Raw genomic sequence first — 17478 nt, forward strand, 5'->3', positions numbered from 1 at the left:
CGCGATTTCATGATCAGCTCCAGTGAAAAAGTGTCATGGTGTCGTCCAAGCAAGACCCTGCAGAAACTCAGCGAGAGAACTCGGGTCATTTCGAGCTCAGGGTGTGGAATAAGACGAGATGCGTGACAGCTTTTATTGACGCCGCCACTTCACTGCCAATTAGCGGCTCAAAACGAGCCGTTGTGAGCATCAGCTTGATTTGTACCTTCCTGCAGAGCATTCGCTAAACAACATCAGATAGATCCCATCCGGCGCAGGGATATTTTCATACTCTATTTTCACACTCTGCAGTATTTCTAATAACTCTTCCTTGTGAACCTCAGTCTCTTCTAAGTCTAGACGCAATTATCTCTGTATCATCCTCTGTATCAGCCTTAGGTTAACCCTGATCCTATCCGCCAACAACTTCTCATGTCTCCTCCTGGCTCTTCTCAGCTCTCTTTTTAGGTCTTTTCTGACATCGTTGTAACCCTCGAGCGCTCCAACTGAGTTTTCACATTTTGTCCTAACAGAAGACTTCTTGTTCTTCTTGACCAGGGATTCCTCTTCCTTAGTAAACCACGGCTCACGCGTTCTATATCTTCCTCCCGGCCTGACAGGTACATACTTATCTAGGACACACAGGAGCTTTTCCTTGAATAATCTCCACATTTTTAACGTGCTCAGCCCCTGCAGTTTCCTACACCATTCTACGCATCCTAAATTCTACCTCATTGCATCGTAATAAGCTCCTCATTGCAAAGTGCTCACCTCCTTCCAAATCTAAAACCTGGCCAGTCAATATTTGGATATTGTCTTGAGTGTTCCAGAGTTTTTCATTGTCCCAGAATCCAGATGAAGTTTGTATTCCTCACGTACGGGAGCGAGAATTCTTTCAATGTCTCAGATGAGTTCCTGTCCCGAGAACATCAGAGTCAATGTCCCGTCCTCTACTCGGTCCGAGATTTCACACTTCTTCATTCTCCTCTGATTCCATTTCCCAAAGAGTTTCTCAAGATTTCCAAAGCTGGATCCTAGATTATATGGTTTGCTTCCTAAACATATTTCCAACTGCCAATTGACAATATTTTCACAGTATCTCTTCACAATTCTCTGGCTTGCACCATGTCCAGGCATGAGAAGTCCCGTTTGGTGGAGACATTCCCGAGGCTGGTGAGTTTCACTTTGGAACAAAGATGGTTAAGTGGCAATTTCCTGCGGTTGTTTGTAATGATGGGAGAAGGAGCGGTGGGAAATGAGCACCTTGACGTACAGGAAGAAGTGTTGCCACTGATCAGAGTCAGTGAACAGAGGACTGGGATGAAAGGAGTCTAATGAAAAGCAGCACTTCTGCTCAGGACGTTCAATAACAACTGCAGAAACTCGATGTGACGAGCAGTATATCTGGAAAGAGAAACAGAGATAACGTTTTAAATGTGGAACATTTCTGATGAAGAACTCGAGTTTCCCAAGTCTCATCAAATGACCGGCCTGGTTTGCAAAGTTGGTTTCCTGAACTTTGAGCGAAAATTGCTGCAATAGGAAGGCATTCAGAACGTAGTCAGCAGGATTCGAACCTACGTGGGGAAACCCCAATGGATTTCTAATCCATCGCCTTAACCACTCGGCCATGACTACAGACGAGCCTGCTCAGCTCATTGAAAGCTCTCGCTGACGTGATGGGCTCAAGGCTTCCATCTTCTTTCATACCTTTGCTGTCATTTGGAAGGTGCTAGACACCAATGTAAAAGAACAAAAGCACAAAGTTAGGAAAAGATATTTGCAGCCAAACTTAGTCGAAATTATTTATTGAAAGGAAAATCACACTTGGCAATTTGCTAGATCTCTTTGCGAACATGACCAACAGAGCTTATCAAGGGAGCTATTCATCTAAGTGTTCTTGGACATGAAACAAACAAAAGTTAGTGACATATTCTGGCGAACGAAATGGTCTTTCCTGATGGTTACAATGAAAGAGATGGTTCCCAATAAAAGACAAAGATTAAGTCGCATGTAGATATATTTCTATGTGATAAGATTCTCTTTCAGTCCCCAATTACCCCAGAGATGGATGGGGTGAGTTACTTTTCTTCACTCTTCAACTCCTCAGCGTGGAGGAACAGACATGAAACCGCTAGAGATAGAGTTGTTGAATTGGGAACCAGCGACACTGAAGAAACTAGGTAAAAGTGAGGACTGCAGATGCTGGTAACCAGATTTTAGATCAGAGTGATGCTGGAAAAGCACAGTCGGTCAGGCAGCATCCGAGGAGCAGGAAAGTCGACGTTTCTGTTGCCAGGCTGGCTGTGTTTCGCAAACAATTTTCGTTTTTGGCTCAGATTTCCAGCAACTGCAGCTGTTTGTTTTATGCTAACCTTCATAATGTTTTGGACAAAACCAATGAACTGCTTGCATCGGAAAATCTGCAGAAGTCCTGGTTCACCAATATGTTTGCTGAACAAGACAAGCGTTCCGTGAACGGGAATAGGATCCGGGCCACGGTGCTTTGAGTAACGAAACTTCACATGTAAATAAGAAGACAAGGCGATAGATACTATCGTATTTGGTCGAAATAAAACACCCTTTCTGAACATTTTCGTTGCAGATTATTTTCAACTTGTCTTCGAAGATTTACAAAGTGGGAAAAGGCCATTCTGCCCATTGTGCATTGCGGCTAATCGGAGAGCCATCTATTCAAGTCGCAGTTTCCAACTTTGGCTCAAAGTCTTGTGTGTTCTAATGTCTCCAGGGCAAATGTCAATGAGGTTATCCTGTGTTCTTAAATGGCACAATATTGGGGCAGAAGTATGACATTTTCACAACGAATTGTAACTCTTTTGAGGAGCTCATGCTCATTTCCATCCAACAGAGGGAGAGACCCGAGACTGACAGAAGTGTCCGTTGTGGTGAGCTGAAATTTGAAATGGACAATAGAACAGACACAAGTTTTAAATGCAGAAGCGCCATCAGGACAAGGACTTCATTGGGGAGCGTCAAGGCGGACCACCTTTAAAAAGATGCGTCCCCCACGAGCCAGGTAGGACTCGAACCTACAATTTTCTGATGCGAAGTCAGACGCGTTATCCATTACGCCACTGGCCCAAACGACACAGTCTGGCCCCGCCGCATGTCGATATGTAATGTCATTGACTATCACGGACTCAGAATTGCGAAGGTGAACAAGCAGCGAAGACAATCGCCAACACTGCTTCACTTCGAAGCATCCAATTTGTGAAGCTGTGCCTTTCACTGGCAAAGGAGAAACATTTGTCCTCAGCTGCCTGCTTCAGGGTCGGCTCCTTCTCTGCTGGAAGTTTCCATCGTTTTATTCACAGTCACGACGCGATTTCATGATCAGCTCCAGTGAAAAAGTGTCATGGTGTCGTCCAAGCAAGACCCTGCAGAAACTCAGCGAGAGAACTCGGGTCATTTCGAGCTCAGGGTGTGGAATAAGACGAGATGCGTGACAGCTTTTATTGATGCCGCCACTTCACTGCCAATTAGCGGCTCAAAACGAGCCGTTGTGAGCATCAGCTTGATTTGTACCTTCCTGCAGAGCATTCGCTAAACAACATCAGATAGATCCCATCCGGCGCAGGGATATTTTCACACTCTATTTTCACACTCTGCAGTATTTCTAATAACTCTTCCTTGTGAACCTCAGTCTCTTCTAAGTCTAGACGCAATTATCTCTGTATCATCCTCTGTATCAGCCTTAGGTTAACCCTGATCCTATCCGCCAACAACTTCTCATGTCTCCTCCTGGCTCTTCTCAGCTCTCTTTTTAGGTCTTTTCTGACATCGTTGTAACCCTCGAGCGCTCCAACTGAGTTTTCACATTTTGTCCTAACAGAAGACTTCTTGTTCTTCTTGACCAGGGATTCCTCTTCCTTAGTAAACCACGGCTCACGCGTTCTATATCTTCCTCCCGGCCTGACAGGTACATACTTATCTAGGACACACAGGAGCTTTTCCTTGAATAATCTCCACATTTTTAACGTGCTCAGCCCCTGCAGTTTCCTACACCATTCTACGCATCCTAAATTCTACCTCATTGCATCGTAATAAGCTCCTCATTGCAAAGTGCTCACCTCCTTCCAAATCTAAAACCTGGCCAGTCAATATTTGGATATTGTCTTGAGTGTTCCAGAGTTTTTCATTGTCCCAGAATCCAGATGAAGTTTGTATTCCTCACGTACGGGAGCGAGAATTCTTTCAATGTCTCAGATGAGTTCCTGTCCCGAGAACATCAGAGTCAATGTCCCGTCCTCTACTCGGTCCGAGATTTCACACTTCTTCATTCTCCTCTGATTCCATTTCCCAAAGAGTTTCTCAAGATTTCCAAAGCTGGATCCTAGATTATATGGTTTGCTTCCTAAACATATTTCCAACTGCCAATTGACAATATTTTCACAGTATCTCTTCACAATTCTCTGGCTTGCACCATGTCCAGGCATGAGAAGTCCCGTTTGGTGGAGACATTCCCGAGGCTGGTGAGTTTCACTTTGGAACAAAGATGGTTAAGTGGCAATTTCCTGCGGTTGTTTGTAATGATGGGAGAAGGAGCGGTGGGAAATGAGCACCTTGACGTACAGGAAGAAGTGTTGCCACTGATCAGAGTCAGTGAACAGAGGACTGGGATGAAAGGAGTCTAATGAAAAGCAGCACTTCTGCTCAGGACGTTCAATAACAACTGCAGAAACTCGATGTGACGAGCAGTATATCTGGAAAGAGAAACAGAGATAACGTTTTAAATGTGGAACATTTCTGATGAAGAACTCGAGTTTCCCAAGTCTCATCAAATGACCGGCCTGGTTTGCAAAGTTGGTTTCCTGAACTTTGAGCGAAAATTGCTGCAATAGGAAGGCATTCAGAACGTAGTCAGCAGGATTCGAACCTACGTGGGGAAACCCCAATGGATTTCTAATCCATCGCCTTAACCACTCGGCCATGACTACAGACGAGCCTGCTCAGCTCATTGAAAGCTCTCGCTGACGTGATGGGCTCAAGGCTTCCATCTTCTTTCATACCTTTGCTGTCATTTGGAAGGTGCTAGACACCAATGTAAAAGAACAAAAGCACAAAGTTAGGAAAAGATATTTGCAGCCAAACTTAGTCGAAATTATTTATTGAAAGGAAAATCACACTTGGCAATTTGCTAGATCTCTTTGCGAACATGACCAACAGAGCTTATCAAGGGAGCTATTCATCTAAGTGTTCTTGGACATGAAACAAACAAAAGTTAGTGACATATTCTGGCGAACGAAATGGTCTTTCCTGATGGTTACAATGAAAGAGATGGTTCCCAATAAAAGACAAAGATTAAGTCGCATGTAGATATATTTCTATGTGATAAGATTCTCTTTCAGTCCCCAATTACCCCAGAGATGGATGGGGTGAGTTACTTTTCTTCACTCTTCAACTCCTCAGCGTGGAGGAACAGACATGAAACCGCTAGAGATAGAGTTGTTGAATTGGGAACCAGCGACACTGAAGAAACTAGGTAAAAGTGAGGACTGCAGATGCTGGTAACCAGATTTTAGATCAGAGTGATGCTGGAAAAGCACAGTCGGTCAGGCAGCATCCGAGGAGCAGGAAAGTCGACGTTTCTGTTGCCAGGCTGGCTGTGTTTCGCAAACAATTTTCGTTTTTGGCTCAGATTTCCAGCAACTGCAGCTGTTTGTTTTATGCTAACCTTCATAATGTTTTGGACAAAACCAATGAACTGCTTGCATCGGAAAATCTGCAGAAGTCCTGGTTCACCAATATGTTTGCTGAACAAGACAAGCGTTCCGTGAACGGGAATAGGATCCGGGCCACGGTGCTTTGAGTAACGAAACTTCACATGTAAATAAGAAGACAAGGCGATAGATACTATCGTATTTGGTCGAAATAAAACACCCTTTCTGAACATTTTCGTTGCAGATTATTTTCAACTTGTCTTCGAAGATTTACAAAGTGGGAAAAGGCCATTCTGCCCATTGTGCATTGCGGCTAATCGGAGAGCCATCTATTCAAGTCGCAGTTTCCAACTTTGGCTCAAAGTCTTGTGTGTTCTAATGTCTCCAGGGCAAATGTCAATGAGGTTATCCTGTGTTCTTAAATGGCACAATATTGGGGCAGAAGTATGACATTTTCACAACGAATTGTAACTCTTTTGAGGAGCTCATGCTCATTTCCATCCAACAGAGGGAGAGACCCGAGACTGACAGAAGTGTCCGTTGTGGTGAGCTGAAATTTGAAATGGACAATAGAACAGACACAAGTTTTAAATGCAGAAGCGCCATCAGGACAAGGACTTCATTGGGGAGCGTCAAGGCGGACCACCTTTAAAAAAGATGCGTCCCCCACGAGCCAGGTAGGACTCGAACCTACAATTTTCTGGTGCGAAGTCAGACGCGTTATCCATTACGCCACTGGCCCAAACGACACAGTCTGGCCCCGCCGCATGTCGATATGTAATGTCATTGACTATCACGGACTCAGAATTGCGAAGGTGAACAAGCAGCGAAGACAATCGCCAACACTGCTTCACTTCGAAGCATCCAATTTGTGAAGCTGTGCCTTTCACTGGCAAAGGAGAAACATTTGTCCTCAGCTGCCTGCTTCAGGGTCGGCTCCTTCTCTGCTGGAAGTTTCCATCGTTTTATTCACAGTCACGACGCGATTTCATGATCAGCTCCAGTGAAAAAGTGTCATGGTGTCGTCCAAGCAAGACCCTGCAGAAACTCAGCGAGAGAACTCGGGTCATTTCGAGCTCAGGGTGTGGAATAAGACGAGATGCGTGACAGCTTTTATTGACGCCGCCACTTCACTGCCAATTAGCGGCTCAAAACGAGCCGTTGTGAGCATCAGCTTGATTTGTACCTTCCTGCAGAGCATTCGCTAAACAACATCAGATAGATCCCATCCGGCGCAGGGATATTTTCACACTCTATTTTCACACTCTGCAGTATTTCTAATAACTCTTCCTTGTGAACCTCAGTCTCTTCTAAGTCTAGACGCAATTATCTCTGTATCATCCTCTGTATCAGCCTTAGGTTAACCCTGATCCTATCCGCCAACAACTTCTCATGTCTCCTCCTGGCTCTTCTCAGCTCTCTTTTTAGGTCTTTTCTGACATCGTTGTAACCCTCGAGCGCTCCAACTGAGTTTTCACATTTTGTCCTAACAGAAGACTTCTTGTTCTTCTTGACCAGGGATTCCTCTTCCTTAGTAAACCACGGCTCACGCGTTCTATATCTTCCTCCCGGCCTGACAGGTACATACTTATCTAGGACACACAGGAGCTTTTCCTTGAATAATCTCCACATTTTTAACGTGCTCAGCCGCTGCAGTTTCCTACACCATTCTACGCATCCTAAATTCTACCTCATTGCATCGTAATAAGCTCCTCATTGCAAAGTGCTCACCTCCTTCCAAATCTAAAACCTGGCCAGTCAATATTTGGATATTGTCTTGCGTGTTCCAGAGTTTTTCATTGTCCCAGAATCCAGATGAAGTTTGTATTCCTCACGTACGGGAGCGAGAATTCTTTCAATGTCTCAGATGAGTTCCTGTCCCGAGAACATCAGAGTCAATGTCCCGTCCTCTACTCGGTCCGAGATTTCACACTTCTTCATTCTCCTCTGATTCCATTTCCCAAAGAGTTTCTCAAGATTTCCAAAGCTGGATCCTAGATTATATGGTTTGCTTCCTAAACATATTTCCAACTGCCAATTGACAATATTTTCACAGTATCTCTTCACAATTCTCTGGCTTGCACCATGTCCAGGCATGAGAAGTCCCGTTTGGTGGAGACATTCCCGAGGCTGGTGAGTTTCACTTTGGAACAAAGATGGTTAAGTGGCAATTTCCTGCGGTTGTTTGTAATGATGGGAGAAGGAGCGGTGGGAAATGAGCACCTTGACGTACAGGAAGAAGTGTTGCCACTGATCAGAGTCAGTGAACAGAGGACTGGGATGAAAGGAGTCTAATGAAAAGCAGCACTTCTGCTCAGGACGTTCAGTAACAACTGCAGAAACTCGATGTGACGAGCAGTATATCTGGAAAGAGAAACAGAGATAACGTTTTAAATGTGGAACATTTCTGATGAAGAACTCGAGTTTCCCAAGTCTCATCAAATGACCGGCCTGGTTTGCAAAGTTGGTTTCCTGAACTTTGAGCGAAAATTGCTGCAATAGGAAGGCATTCAGAACGTAGTCAGCAGGATTCGAACCTACGTGGGGAAACCCCAATGGATTTCTAATCCATCGCCTTAACCACTCGGCCATGACTACAGACGAGCCTGCTCAGCTCATTGAAAGCTCTCGCTGACGTGATGGGCTCAAGGCTTCCATCTTCTTTCATACCTTTGCTGTCATTTGGAAGGTGCTAGACACCAATGTAAAAGAACAAAAGCACAAAGTTAGGAAAAGATATTTGCAGCCAAACTTAGTCGAAATTATTTATTGAAAGGAAAATCACACTTGGCAATTTGCTAGATCTCTTTGCGAACATGACCAACAGAGCTTATCAAGGGAGCTATTCATCTAAGTGTTCTTGGACATGAAACAAACAAAAGTTAGTGACATATTCTGGCGAACGAAATGGTCTTTCCTGATGGTTACAATGAAAGAGATGGTTCCCAATAAAAGACAAAGATTAAGTCGCATGTAGATATATTTCTATGTGATAAGATTCTCTTTCAGTCCCCAATTACCCCAGAGATGGATGGGGTGAGTTACTTTTCTTCACTCTTCAACTCCTCAGCGTGGAGGAACAGACATGAAACCGCTAGAGATAGAGTTGTTGAATTGGGAACCAGCGACACTGAAGAAACTAGGTAAAAGTGAGGACTGCAGATGCTGGTAACCAGATTTTAGATCAGAGTGATGCTGGAAAAGCACAGTCGGTCAGGCAGCATCCGAGGAGCAGGAAAGTCGACGTTTCTGTTGCCAGGCTGGCTGTGTTTCGCAAACAATTTTCGTTTTTGGCTCAGATTTCCAGCAACTGCAGCTGTTTGTTTTATGCTAACCTTCATAATGTTTTGGACAAAACCAATGAACTGCTTGCATCGGAAAATCTGCAGAAGTCCTGGTTCACCAATATGTTTGCTGAACAAGACAAGCGTTCCGTGAACGGGAATAGGATCCGGGCCACGGTGCTTTGAGTAACGAAACTTCACATGTAAATAAGAAGACAAGGCGATAGATACTATCGTATTTGGTCGAAATAAAACACCCTTTCTGAACATTTTCGTTGCAGATTATTTTCAACTTGTCTTCGAAGATTTACAAAGTGGGAAAAGGACATCTTTTTAGGTCTTTTCTGACATCGTTGTAACCCTCGAGCGCTCCAACTGAGTTTTCACATTTTGTCCTAACAGAAGACTTCTTGTTCTTCTTGACCAGGGATTCCTCTTCCTTAGTAAAGCACGGCTCACGCGTTCTATATCTTCCTCCCTGCCTGACAGGTACATACTTATCTTGGACACACAGGAGCTTTTCCTTGAATAATCTCCACATTTTTAACGTGCTCAGCCCATGCAGTTTCCTACACCATTCTGCGCTTCCTAAATTTTACCTCATTGCATCGCAATGAGCTCCTCATTGTAAAGTGCTCACCTACTTTCAAATCTAAAACCTGGCCAGGCTCGTTACCCACTACTAAATCTTTGATTGTATGTCAAAAGCTCTACTCATTGGATTACATTAACACGTGCAGTATGATACATTGAACTACAGTATGCAGTTTGTTGCACTGAATGAATGTTTGGTTGTCACGTTCAGAGTATTTCATTGAATGAATGAATTTAGTTTGTTTCACTAAATAAATGAGTTAAGGTTGTTTGATGGAATCATTGATTGAAGTTTGATTTCAAGGATTAAATAAATGCATTATGTTTCATTTAATGAAAGCGTGCAGTTTCTTTCGTTTAAACACACTGAATGAATTAGAGAAACACTACTCATTGAATTAACAAATGTAGTTTGTTTCTTTGAATGATTATGTGCAGTTTGTTTCAATTAATCAATACGTGGATCTGATGGCATTGAATGAACGAGAGAAGCATGAATGAGAGAATGTGTTATGTTTGACTCATTGAATAAATGTTTGAAGTTTGATTTCATTGATTAAATGAAGCGGTTAGTTTCATTTAATAAAAGCGTTATGCTCCTGACATTGAATACACGAGAGAAGGTCCTCTCACGAATGAAGATGTGCAGTCTGTTTATTTGAATGAATGCATGCAGTTAGTTTCTTTGAATGAATTCGTGAAACTGAAGGCACTGAATAAATGAGAGAAACACGACTCATTTAATTAACACGTGCACTTTGCTCCATTGAAAGAACGAGTTAAGCTTGAAACATTGAATGAATGAGAGAAGCTTTCTTCATTGATTTAACACGAGCAGTGTATTTCATTGAATGAATGAGCGCAGTTTGATTCATTGAATTGACAAATGCAATTGGTTTGACTAAATAAATGACTTAAGTTTCTGTCATTGAATCTACGAATACGTTTGATTCATTGATTCAATCATTGTAGTTTGATTCAATGATTGAATGAATGCACGTTGTTTGATTGAATGAAAGCGTTAAGCTCGAGACATTGAATAAATGATAGAAGCTCTACTCATGGAATTAACACGTGCAGTCTGTTTCATTCAATGAATGCATGCATATTTGTTTCGTTGTCACGTCCACATTATTTCGTTTAATGAATGAATGCAGTTTGTTGCACTGAATGAATGCGTGCAGTTTATTTCATTGAATGAATTGTAAAGGTTCTACTCATTGGATGAACAGGCGCAGTCTGTTTCATTGAATGAATGAATGCAGTTTGTTTCACTAAATAAATGAGTTAAGTTTGATTCACTTCATCACCGTCACCCTGACTCCCTCACACCCACTCCATCACCGTCACTCTGACTCCCTCACACTCGCTCCAGCACCATCACCCTCACCCCCTCACACTCACGCCATCACCGTCACCCTGACGCTCTCGCATTCACTTAGTCTCCGTCACCCTGACCCTCTCACACACTCTCCATCACTGTCACCCTGGCTCCCTCACATTCTCTCCATCACCGTCACCTTGGCGCTCTCACACTCACTCCATCACTGTCACCCTGACCCCCTCACACTCACTCCACCTCCATCACCCTGAACCCCTCACACTCACTCCATCATTGTGACCCTGACCCCCTCACACTCGTTCCATCACCGTCACTCTGACCTTCTCACACTCACTCCATCACCGTCACCCTGACTCCCTCACACCCTCCATCACCGTCATCCTGACCCCCCTCACACTCACTCCATCACCGTCACCCTGGCCCTCAAACTCAATCCATCACATTCGCCCTGACCCTCTCACATTCACGCCATCACAGTCACCCTGAGTCCCTCACACTCACTCCATAACTGTCACCCTACCCCCTCACACTCACTCAATCACTGTTACCCTGATGCTCTCACACTCACTCCATCTCCGTCACGCTGACCCTCTCACACTCACTCCATCACCGTCACCCTGAACCTCTCACACTCACTCCATCACCGTCACCGTGAACTTCTCACACTCACTCCATCTCCGTCACCCTGACCCTCTCACACTCACTCCATCACCATCACACTGACCCCCCGCACTCGTTCCATCACCGTCACTCTGACCCTCTCATATTTACTCCATCACCGTCATCCTGACCCCCTTCCACTCACTCCATCACTGTCACCCTGGACCGCTCATATTCACTCCACCTCTTTCACCCTGACACCCTCACAATCACTTCATCACCATCGCCCTAATCCTTTCACACTCACTCCATCACCGTCATCCTGACCCTCTCACATTCACTCCATCACTGTCAACCTGACCCCCTCATACTCGCTCCACCTCTTTCAACCTGACCCCATCACATTCACTTCATCACCATCGCCCTGACCCTTTCAAACTTACTCCATCACCGTCATCCTGACTCCCTCACACTCACTACATCACTGTCACCCTGACTCCCATGCACTCACTCCATCTCGATCCCCCTGAACCCCTCACACTCACTCCATCACTGTCGCCCTGACCCCCGCACACTCGCTCCACCTCTTTCACCCTGACCCCCTTACAATCAATCCATCACCGATGCCTGACCCTCTCACACTCACTCCATCACCGTCACCCTGACTCCTACACATTCACTCCATCACCGTTGCCCTGACGACCTCACACTCACTCCATCACCGTCACCCTGAATTCCTCACATTCACTCCATCACCATCACCCTGATCCCCTCACTCTCACCCCATCACCGTTATCCTGTCCCCTTCACACTCACTCCATCACCGTCGCCCTGGCCCCTCACACTCACTCCAGCACCATCACCCTGACCCCCTCACACTCACTCCATCACAGTCACAGTGAACCACTCACATTCATCCACCTCAGTCATCCTGACACCATCAGAATCCCTCCATCACCGTTATACTGAACCCCTCACACTCACTTGATCTCCATCATCCAGAACCCCTCACACTCACTCCATCTTCGTCACTCTGACACGCTTACACTCACTCCATCAACCACGCCCTAACCCCCTCACACTCACACCAGCACCGTCACCTTGACGCTCTCAAACTCACTCCGTCTTCGTCAGCCTGACCCTCTCACACTTTCTCCATCACAATCACCCTGGCTCCCTCACACTCACTCCATCACTGTCACCCTGATCCCCTCACACTCGCTCTACCTCCATCACCCTGAACCCCTCAAACTCACTGCATCACCGTCACTCTGACCCTCAAACTCACTCCATCACCGTCGCCCTGACCTTCTCACATTCACTCCATCACAGTCTCCCTGACCCACTCTCACTCACTCCATCACCCTCATCCTGAACCCCTCACACTCGCTCCACCTCCATCATCCTGAACCCCGCACACTCACCCCATCGCCGTCACAGTGAACCACTCACATTCACCCCATCTCCATCATCCTGACATACTCAGAATCCCTCCATCACGGTTACACTGAACCCCTCACACTCACTTGATCTCCATCATCCTGAACCCCTCACACTCGCTCCACCTCCATCACCCTGAATCCCTCACACTCACTTGATCTCCATCACCCTGAACCCCTCACACTCACTTGATCTCCATCACCTTGAACCCCTCACACTCGCTCCATCTCTCTCACCCTGAACCCCTCACAATCACTCCATCACCGGCAACCTGAATCTCTCACACTCACACCATCACTGTCACCCTTACCCTCTCACAATCACTCCATCACCGTCACCCTGACCCTCTCACACTCACTCCATCACCATCACCCTGACTCCCTCACACTCGCTCCATCACTGTCACCTTCACACCCTCACACTCACTCTATCACCGTCATGCTGGCCCCCTCACACCTACTCCATCACTGTCGCCCTTACGCCCTCACACTCACTCCATCATCATCTACTGACCTCCTCACACTCACTCCATCACCGTCACACTGAACCCCTCACACTCACTTGATCTCCATCACCCTGAACCCCTCATACTCGCTCCACCTCCATCACCCTGAATCCCTCACACTCACTTGATCTCCATCACCCTGAACCCCTCACACTCACTTGATCTCCATCACCTTGAACCCCTCACACTCGCTCCATTTCTCTCACCCTGAACCCCTCACAATCACTCCATCACCGGCAACCTGACTCCCTCACACTCGCTCCATCACTGTCACCTTCACCCCCTCACACTCACGCTATCACCGTCATGCTGGCCCCCTCACACCTACTCCATCACCGTCGCCATGACGCCCTCACACTCACTCCATCATCGTCATCCTGACCTCCTCACACTCACTCCATCACCGTCACACTGAACCCCTCACACTCACTTGATCTCCGTCATCCTGTCCACCTCACACTCGCTCCCCTGACGTTAACTCCATCAACAACGCCCTGAACCCCTCACACTCACACCAGCACCGTCAGCCTGGCGCTCTCACACTCACTCCATCTTCGTCACACTGGCTCCCTCACACTCGCTCCATCATCATCGTCCTGACCTAATCACACTCGCTCCATCACCCATCAAACCTTACCCCCCTCACACCCCCTCCATCACCGTCGCCCTGACAACCTCACACTCGTTCCATCACCGTCACACTGAACTCCTCACACTCACTTGATCTCCGTCATCCTGACCATCTCACACTCGCTCCACCTCTTTCACCCTGATCCCCTCACACTCACTCCATCACCATCACTCTGAACCCCTCACACTCACTGGATCTCCGTCATCCTGACAAACTCACACTTGCTCCATCAACGTCACACTGAACCTCTCTCAATCACTCCATCACCATCATCCTGATCCCCTCACACTCACTCCATCACCGTCACCCTGGCCCCCTCACGCTCACTCCAGCACCGTCACCCTGACCCTCTCAGAATCACTCCATCACCGTGACAGTAAAACTCTCACATTCACTCCATCTCCGTCATCCTGACACCCTCAGAATCCCTCGATCACCGTGACACTGAACCCCTCACACTCACTCCAGCACCGTCACCCTGAACCCCTCACACTCACTACACCGCCATTAACCTGAATCCCTCAAACTCACTCCATCTCGGTAACCCTCATCCCCTCACACTCACTCCATCAACCACGCTCTGACCCCCTCACACTCACTCCATCTCTGTCATCCAGCACCCATCACACTCACTACATCACCATCATCCTGAACCCCTCACACTAACTCCTTTACCGTCACCCTGAACCCCTCACAATCACTCCACCTCCGCCAACCTGAATCCCTCAATCTCACTACATCTCCATCACCCTGATACCCTCACACTCACTCCATCACCGTCACACTGAACCTCTCATATTCACTCCATCACTGTCTCCCTGACCCCCTTACATTCACTCCATCACTGTCTCACAGACTCACTCCATCACCGTCATCCTGACCCCCTCACACTCACTCCATCTCTGTCACCATACACCCCCATCACTTGCTCCATCACCATCTCCCTTACACCCTCACACTCACTCCATCACTGTCATCCTGACTCCAACACACTCACTCCATCACCCATCACTCTGACCCTCTCACACTCAATCCATCACCGTCACGCTGACACCCTCACACTCGGTCCAACACCGTCACACTGAACCCCTCACACTCACTCTATCAACCTTGCCCTGTCCCCCTGACACTCACTCCAGCACCCTCACCCTGACCCCCTCACACTCACTCCATCACTGTCACCCTGACCCCCTCACACTCACTCCATCGCCGTCACACTGACACTCTCACACTCACTCCATCACCGTCACACTGATCCACTCAGACTCACTCCAACACCGTTACCCTGACTCCCTCGCACTCACTCCTTCACAGTCATCCTGACCCGCTCAGATTGACTCCATTATTGTCACCTTCACCCCCTCACACTCACTCCATCTCCACCACCCTGACCCTCTCACACTCACTCCATTTCCGTCACCCTGACCATCCTCACACTCACTCCATCTCCAACACCCTGTCCCCCTCACACTCACTCCATCACCATCACCCTGACACCCTCACACTCTCTCCATCAACATCACCCTGACCCCCTTACAATCTCCATCACTCTCACGTGGACTGCATCACCCTCACTCTAACACCATCACCTTGACAACCTCAAACTCACACCACATCCTTCCCTCACACCCTCAGTCTCACTCTATTACCGTCACTCTGACACCCCACACTCACTCCACCTCCACCAAACTGAAGACATCACGCTCTCTCCATCGCCATCACACTGAACCTCTCACATTCACTGAATTACTGTCACACTGACCCCATCACACTCACTCCACCTCCATCACCCTGAACCCCTCACACTCACTCCATCTCCGGCACCCTGACACCCTCACACTTCCTGCATCTCTGTCACCCTGACCCCCTCACACTCGCTCCGTCACCGTCACCCTGAACCCCGCACACTCACTCCACCTCAGTCACCCTGAACCACTCACACTCACTCCATCCCTGTCACCCTGACCCCCTCACACTCACTCCATCCCTGTCACCCTAAACCCCTCACACTCGCTCCATCTCCGCCACCCTGACACCCTCTCACTCCCTCCATCACCGTCACCCTGATTTCCTCACACTCAATCCTTCACTGTCACCCTGATACTCTAACACTCACACCATCACCGTCACCCTGAACCGCTCACACTCACTGCATCTCCATCACCCTGACACCCACACACTCACTCCACCTCCATCACCCTGAACTCTTCACATTCAATCCATCTCTGTCACCCTGACACCCTCACACTCACTCCATCACCATCACACTGAACCCCTGACACACAATTCATCGCCTTTGTCCTGACCCCCTCACACTCACTCCACCTCTTTCACCCTGAACCCCTCACACTCTCTCCCATCACCCTGACTCCGTCACACTCACTCCACCTCCATCACCCTGAACTCCTCACACTCACTCCATCAACGTCACAGTGAACCGCTCACACTCACTCCATTTCCATCACCCTGACCCCCTCACACTCACTCCATTACGATCACCCTCACTTCCTCACACTCCCTCCATCACCATTGCCCCAAACCCCTCACACTCACTCAATCTCAAGCACCCTGAACCCCTCACATTCATTTCATCTCTGTCACCTTGACCCCCTCACACTAGCTCCATCACCATCACCTTGACCCCCTCACACTTGCTCCATCACCGTCACCCTGACCCCCTCAAATTCACTCCATCTACGTCAGCCTGACCCCCCTCACACTCACTCCACCTCCATCACACTAAAGCCCCCACACCCGCTCCAGCACCCTGACCCCCTCAAACACACACCATTACTGTCACTCTCACCCCCTCACACTCACTCCAACACCATCGCACCGAACCCCTCACACTCACTCAATCTCCGGCACCCTGAACCCATCACACTTACTCCATTACTGTCACTCTGACCCCCTCACACTCACTCCAACACCATCGCACCGAACCCCTCACACTCACTCAATCTCCAGCACCCTGACCCCCTCACACTTACTCCATTACTGTCACTCTCACCCCCTCACACTCACTCCAACACCATCACCCAAACCCCTCACACTCACTAAATCACCATCAACCTGAACCCCTCACACTCACTCAATCTCCGTTAACCTGAACCCCTCACACTCACCCCACATCCATCACACTAAAGCCCCCACACCCGCTCCAGCACCCTGACCCCCTCACACACACTCCATTACTGTCACTCTCACCCCGTCACAATCACTCCAACACCAACACCCTGAACCCCTCACACTCACTAAATCACCATCAACCTGAACCCCTCACACTCACTCAATCTCCGTCACCCTGACCCCCTCACACTCACCCCATCTCCGTCACCCTGACACCCTCACACTCACTCCATCTCCGTCACCCTGACACACTCATACTTCCTCCATCTCCGTCACCCTGACCCCCTCACACT

The 17478-nt window shown here is 47.6% G+C and overlaps 4 non-coding genes across 4 annotated transcripts; all 4 read right to left on the bottom strand.

The window, feature by feature from the left end:
* Positions 1 to 1535: 1535 nt before the first annotated feature.
* trnas-aga (transfer RNA serine (anticodon AGA)) lies at positions 1536 to 1617 on the bottom strand. Its single transcript has one exon. It is a non-coding gene; the product is annotated as a tRNA-Ser (tRNA).
* A 1391-nt stretch (positions 1618 to 3008) lies between these two features.
* On the bottom strand, positions 3009 to 3081 carry trnar-ucg (transfer RNA arginine (anticodon UCG)). The gene has a single exon. It is a non-coding gene; the product is annotated as a tRNA-Arg (tRNA).
* Positions 3082 to 4855: 1774 nt separating this feature from the next.
* trnas-aga (transfer RNA serine (anticodon AGA)) lies at positions 4856 to 4937 on the bottom strand. The gene has a single exon. It is a non-coding gene; the product is annotated as a tRNA-Ser (tRNA).
* Positions 4938 to 8176: 3239 nt separating this feature from the next.
* On the bottom strand, positions 8177 to 8258 carry trnas-aga (transfer RNA serine (anticodon AGA)). Its single transcript has one exon. It is a non-coding gene; the product is annotated as a tRNA-Ser (tRNA).
* Positions 8259 to 17478: the final 9220 nt, after the last annotated feature.

This window comes from Hemiscyllium ocellatum, chromosome 46 (assembly GCF_020745735.1).
Source record: "Hemiscyllium ocellatum isolate sHemOce1 chromosome 46, sHemOce1.pat.X.cur, whole genome shotgun sequence".
Lineage (NCBI taxonomy): Eukaryota > Metazoa > Chordata > Chondrichthyes > Orectolobiformes > Hemiscylliidae > Hemiscyllium > Hemiscyllium ocellatum.